The following is a 4464-nucleotide window of genomic DNA, read 5'->3' as shown; positions in this document are numbered from 1 at the left end:
CCACTGCTCTAACCCGACATGAACCTCAGAATTGTACCACCCTCAGCTGGCACATGGGGCAGGAGACCAAGGCACCAGGACAGCTGTGGCCTAGGATAGGAATGGAAGCGAGATGACCAGGCTTGGCCAACCAGTGTCAGCCTGTCTTGTGAAGGGAGCTCCATGGAGGCAGAGGAACCCTCGCATGCCATGTCCAAGTGCAGAACCTTTTCACAGTAATGACCCTGCTCACTGGTAAACATGACTTCACAGTATATTGGAATCCAACCAACCTTAAGAGTGACTTCTTGCAGGAAGGATGGGCTGGGAAGCTGGGGGAGATCTTGAGGCTATATGTACTCTACTCATGCACGGAGCAAACTTTGCTTAGTTTATCCACTATTCTGCTCTATGAGAGTTAGTGAATTTGAAAACCAAATTTTCAAGGTTTTGAATACAGGAGCCCAAAACTCAGAAGGAACCTCTGAGTTTATCTGGTGATATTCCTGTCCTCCCAAGTCTGTGAGTTACCTGGAGACTGTGTCTTACTTATCCCTGAGTGGTCACCACCAGGCCACAGTCCATTTGTGGACTGTATGAAGGAAGTTAAGAGGCAGCAAATACGACCCCCCCACACCTATCATCTCTCTTCCATCTGACCTAGTTTGCCCTTCAGGGTCTATAGATCTTTATCCTGGAGTCCCAAGTGTCTTGGCTCAGGGTCACTCTTTTTTTTTTTTTTTTTTAATGTATACTTGACATATAACATTATATTAGTTTCTGGCATACAATGTAATAATTCAATATTTGTGTATAGTGTGAAATGGTCAAATAAGTCTAGTTAACATCTATCACCATACATAGTTACAAAATTTATATTATATATAATATTTGTTTCTCTATCTATCACATTTTTTATCCACTCATCCATCAGTGAGGACTTAAGTTGTTACCATATCTTGGCTATTGTAAATAATGCTGCAATGAACATGGGGGTGCATATATCTTCTGGAATTAGTGTTTTTATTTTCTTTGGATAAATACCCAGAAGTGGGGTTGCTAGTTCATGTGGTAGTTCTATTTTTAATTTTTTGAGGAACCTCCATATTGTTTTCCATAGCGGCTGCACCAATTTACATTCCCACTAACAGTGCACAAGGGTTCCCTTTTCTCCACATCCTCATCACCTGTTTCTTGTCGTTTCAAAAATAGCCATTATAAGAGGTGTAAGGTGATACCTCGCTGTGGCTCTGATTTGCACTTCCCTGTTGGCCATCTGTAGTCTTTGGGAAAATGTCCACTCAGATCCTCTGCCCATTTTTTTAAATTGGGCTGTTTGGTTTTTTGCTATTGAGTTGTAAGAATTCTTTATATATTTTGGATATTAACCCTTCTCAGGTATATGATTATTTTCTCCCATTCAGTCGGTTGCCTTTTCATTTTGTTGTTGGTTTCCTTTGTTGTGCAGAAACATTTTAGTTTGATGTAATCCCACTTGTTTATTTTTGTTTTTGCTGCCTTTGCTTTTGGTTGTCAAATCAAAAAAATCATCGCCAAAACTGATGTAAAGGAGCTTATTGCCTATGTTTTCTTCTAAGAGTTGTGTGAGTTCAGATCTTATGTTCAAGGCTTTAACCAATTTTGAGTTCATTTTTGTGTATGGTGTAAGATAGTGGTCCAGTTTCATTCTTTTACAAGTGGCTGTCCAGTTTCTTAAGGACCATTTATTGAAGAGGCTGTCCTTCTCCCATTGTATATTCTTGCCTTCCTTTTCATAAATTAGTTGACCACATATGTGTGGGTTTATTTCTGGGCTGTTAATTCTGTTCCACTATCTATGTCTCTGTTTTTAAGCCAATACCATACTGTTTTGATCACTATAACTTTTAAATATAGTTTGAAGTCAGGGAGTGTGATGCCCCAACTTTGTTCTTCTTTCTCATGATAGCTTTGGCTGTTCAGGGCCTTTTGTGGTTTCATGTAAATCTTAGGATTGTGTGTTCTATTTCTGTGAAAAATGCCATTGGAATTTTGACAGAGATTGCATTGAATCTGTAGATTGGTTTGGGTAGTATGGATATTTTAACAATGTTAATTCTTCCAATCCAAGAACATGGAATATTTTTCCATTTACAGGTATCACATGTAAATCTCTTTTTGAAAGTTTGCTTTGTGCTACTTTGCTTTTACCAAAGAACTACTACATTAGTACCTGTTTTTGCTAACCAAAAGAAATCTGAAGAGGACTTTTGCTTTTATATAAAAAGGTGGAAAGTGAAAATAGTGTTCAGTGTTTCTTTTGTAGCAAGCCCTTTCAGTGACAGCGAGAGTGGCACCACCAAGCTCCTGCCCTGGGAACTACACTCAGCATCTCAGCATCAAGCTATCGTAGCTTTGAACTGCGTCTGTGAGCATCTGTGCCTTATCTAGATTTGTTTTTTGCATCGAAATAAGATGTAAAAAATGTCCTAAGGTAATTGCTTCTTCTCTTTGCATCATTTCAGCTTACAAAAGTTTTCGTAAGAATGCTCTACTTTTGTATAGTGAAAGAAACCTGTATTTGTATCTTCTTCAGTTTCTCTCATTAATGTCTTACGGTTTTCCGTGTATAGGTCTTTCACCTTCTTGGTTAAATTTATTCCTAGGTATTTTATTCTTTTTGATGCAATTGTAAATGGGATTATTTTCTTAATTTCTCATTCTGGGATCACTCTTAATGAGATGCAGTGGGAAGTGCTCCCGGGCCTAGTCCTATATGCCCTACTATTTGCCATAGTGGCCCAACACCCCTCAGCATCCTTGGACTCATCCTTGAAAAGAGGGAATATGAAAATAATAAGTCACAGAGACTGCAACATGGAGCAGTGTGGTGGTGTGACAGGAAGGAAGGGAGAGAGGGAAGGAGGGAGCCACAGAGTTTTAGCATTGACAGAGCCTGGGAGACCACCTTAGTTCCTGAGACCATATTATATGAGCCAGAAATCTGGACTTGTGGCATTACTAGAGCTTTTGGATCTGTTGCTGTGTGAGAGGCTATCTGGGAGATAATAAGTGTTATTATGGGTAATAATTAGCTAACTTCTATGTCATAGCCACTGTTGCAAGATCTTTATATACATTACTTCATCTAATCTTTACAATCCCCTTGTGAGAACTAGATACTATTGTTATCTCATTTTAGAGTTGGAGAAATCCAGGCTTAGAGTGGTTAAGTAATTTGCCTCAGGTCACATGGCTAGTAAATAGCAGAGCCAGGATTTGAATCCTGAAAGTCTGAGTCTAGGGCCTCGACCACTATACTCACTCCCTAGCTAACATATTTGAGGATGGAATGTTTGCATGATTTAGATAAGCTTTGATGGATGGTTTCTGTAATCTTAGTCCAACCTCCTACTCAGTGCAAACATTATCTCCACAGTTTGGCCCCAACAGGGCTAAATAGCCTCAGGAATGGAGAACTCACCACCTCATTTTTATAAATCTCTAAGGTTATTTATTGCTGCATAACAAGACATCCCAAAACTTTGTGGCTAAAACAACTTATTCTTTCTCTCTATTCTATGGGTTGACCGGTTCTTCTCCACGTGGAGTTGGCTGGGGCCACTCACAAGACTGAATTTACCTGGGAGCTCGGCTGGAATGTCTTGGTTCTCTCTCCTCCATGTGAACTCTTCCTCATGAAGTGTCTCACCTTCCAGGGCCTCTGTATGTGATTCTCTCTCTCTACCAGGATAGCCTGGAGTTCCTCACAGTGTGACAGCTGGGTTTCCAGAAGAGCTTGTGGGCTCTGCTTGTGTCACACTTGCTAATGTCCCATTGGCCAAAGCAAGTCACGTGGCCAAGCCCAGAGTGGGAGGGGCCACACAAAGGCTGGAACACTGGGAACAGTGGTTTGTAGGGGTCACCAATGGATCTCCCATAGATGCCTTCTATTGGAATTGGAACAGCGGATGTGGACTCTGCTTCCCTGTCAGGGTCCAAGGACAGGCTGCTAGAGTTGACATTTCCTTCCCACACTTCTCCTGGATCAGGCCATATTTGAGTCCTATTTCAACTTGTATTCCCTTAATTAACCTGAATCAGGTAAATCATCATTTACCCCTGTTTTGCCTTGGATAGTTGGCCTTTACTTTTTTCCTGGTTGACCTGTAGGATTTATGTAATATATTGGTATTCATCTGACCTGTTGATGCTGGACATCATGCTGGAGGAGCTGGCACTCAAACATCAAGGTGAATGTCATAGGACCCCATAGCTCACAAATTGAGGCCAGTGAGGGTTGGGGGCTCCCAGGAGAGGCATCACCCAATAAATGTTGGGTGGAGGTCACGATGTCATGCTGAGGCCTTCTAGTAAAAACCCTGGTTGTCATAGTGGTGGGAGAGAGGAGGATTGAAATCAAGATTGTGAAGTGCAACTGAAATGTCCCCTGCAGCTCCAGGCGAGGGAGGTCCACATCCTGAGATGGCAATAAAATCTAAGATC

This window comes from Monodon monoceros, unplaced genomic scaffold, assembly GCF_005190385.1.
Source record: "Monodon monoceros isolate NGI ecotype Baffin Bay Population unplaced genomic scaffold, NGI_Narwhal_1 Super_Scaffold_21, whole genome shotgun sequence".
In the NCBI taxonomy this organism is placed as follows: Eukaryota; Metazoa; Chordata; class Mammalia; order Artiodactyla; family Monodontidae; genus Monodon; species Monodon monoceros.
Note: the sequence above shows the minus strand (reverse complement) of the source record.